Raw genomic sequence first — 2,706 nt, 5'->3', positions numbered from 1 at the left:
GTTCACGACACTTCCAGTCATCACCACGGTCGAGCCAGCCAGTTTTAACAGCATATTTACCCATTTGGGGGTTATAATCTATGTAATAATAATCATTTTCTTATTACTATTAATAATAATAATCCCGCACTGTCCTAGTCAGTGTTTTTGCTTATTGTCTTTTTCGTATTTTATTTTTTTATTGTTTATTTGTTTTCAATTTATCTAGATTTTACCCATCTTTGCCGCCTTTGTATCTGTTTTATGTAAAGGGCCACAATGGAAATAAGTTTTGACTTTTTTGTGTTATTCTAGAAATTCATTATAAATATATTATACTGTATATGTTTTAACACATTGTATTTTATTGTACGTCTTATATGGAATTTCTAAATAAATCAATCACTCAGCAGCCACTTCATGGTTTATGGATCAGTTAACTCAGTTTTTTTGCAAAACCAGCTATATCCTATTTTAAGACTGAATGTTGGAGTATAAGCTTTGAGAACAAATGATATGCATGTATATACATGCTAATTTATTTTAATAAACGTTTATTTATGCATTAAAAAAGTTATATACAAGTATTTGGTATAAATGCACTGGGACTACTACAGGCTCATGAAGTTGGCTGGAGGCCATGTTGTAGAATCTGGGGTCTTTCAAACCTGTTGGCTATAGATAATAGGCATCCTTCATGGGTCTAGGGCCCATGAAGGGTTTTTTTTGTGTGTGTGTGTCTTGTGTGATCTTGAATTTCAATTCAATTTCAATTTATTTCATTTATATAGTGCCAAATCACAACCAAGTTGCCTCAAGGCTCTTCACACAAGTAAGGTCTAACCTTACCAACCCCCAGAGCAAGTACACAGGCAACAGTGGCAAGGAAAAACTCCTTCTGAGGAACAAACCTCAAGCAGACCAGACTCAAATTACAATACAATTCACAAAACGAACATACAGGAAATTTTGCTGGTACACAGGACAGGAGGGTTTCAGAAACAGATACCACACCCATTTCTGGATGGAGCCGCACCGCAAACAGAGAGAAAAATAAACAGAATCAGGCATCAGAAAGACAACAAATACAGTATAATTTGTCAGCATTAAGCAACAAAAAAAACCAAAAGAAATACTAAGGTGATCGTCAGCCACTAGCCCTAAGCTTCACTAAAAGACCCAGAATTTAGATAAAGTTGAGGCCACGGCCCACTCAGTTTCGAGATGAGAGATATACTTTATTGATCTCACAGTGGAGAAATTATGTTTACACTCCAGTTACCTCAGACAGCAATTAGTCCACAATTATTACTTGTTTACCGTAATAATGGCACACATCAGAATTAAGAACAGCACATACACATTTGACATGGTTTATGTGCACTAAGTTTGAAGAAGTCCATTATCTGAATTGAGGCAAGTGGGTGAAGGCCACGCAGCAACCCTGAGATGCGCCACCCTAATAAAATGAATTAAAGAGTAAAAAGCATAGTGACATACTATACCAGTATGCTAGCCATACAAAAGAGAAAATAAGTGCATCTTAAGTCTGGACCTGAAAATCTCTACAGAATCTGTGTTACTGATGCAGGGAGATCATTCCACAGAACAGGGGAATGATAAGAGAAAGTTCTGTGACCTGCAGACTTTTTAATTCACCCTAGGGACACAAAGTAGTCCTGCACCCTGAGAACGCAAAGCCCGAGCCGGTACATAGGATTTAATCAAGTCAGCTAGGTAGGGAGGAGCCAGTCCATGAACAATTTTATAGGCTAGTAGCAGAACCTTAAAATCTTATCTCACACGGAGAGGAAGCCAATGAAGAGATGCCAAAATGGGTGTAATGTACCAGGTAGTCAAACTTTCTGCTTTGTGTAAAAAGTCTGGTGGCAGCATTTTGAACCAATTGGAGACCCCCAGTGCTGGACTGCAGTTAAATCAGAAAATAGAACATTGCAGTAGTCCAATTTAGAAGAGACAAGCGCATGAATCAGGGTCTCAGCATCAGCCATAGACAGGATAGACATTGACCTCCCATCAGTTTGGATTTGGACCTACAGTGGTCTTAGTATCCCATTGGTCATTGACACTGAACCCTTCTGAAGAGATTATGAAAGTGGTCATTATCCGGAACCTCTGATCTACATCAGCCTTGGTTGTTGAATCTACATCTTTGTTGAATGGATTCCACTTTGACTCTTGGTTGTTCAAATGGTCTACTCTGAAGTTTAGCTTGTGTTGCTTGCAGGCTGGGGCGTCTCCAGGGCCTTAATCCTCCATTATCTCAATAGGTGCTCTATTGAGCCTTAGTCCTGTGCATTGCACCACTCACTCCTTCCTCAAGTAGAACATCTTTGACATTTTGATCTCAAGACCTCTTTTTTGGACACCTTGCTGCACCTGCAGACTACATTAGATGCTTGTTCATTAGCTTATCAAATAAATATGAGTGCACTACATTAAAATAACTAATAAAAAGGTTCAAATGTGTAACGAAGCAAATAAATAAATAAATAAATAACCTCTAGGTTCCACTCAATACTGAATCACTGCCCTCCCTAGTGTATCCTTACTGGTACTACAATAAAACACTCAATTCCATCTAAAGAGTCTAATGAGGACATTTTCAGAAACATGCTATTGCTGCACTGTGGCTTGGAACAAATACCAGTCAAATTGCTTCAGTCAGTCAACAAACATTTCAGAAAAACATCCATCACAGCAGGA

Source organism: Thalassophryne amazonica, chromosome 3 (assembly GCF_902500255.1).
Source record: "Thalassophryne amazonica chromosome 3, fThaAma1.1, whole genome shotgun sequence".
In the NCBI taxonomy this organism is placed as follows: domain Eukaryota; kingdom Metazoa; phylum Chordata; class Actinopteri; order Batrachoidiformes; family Batrachoididae; genus Thalassophryne; species Thalassophryne amazonica.
This window is presented reverse-complemented; position numbering follows the sequence as displayed.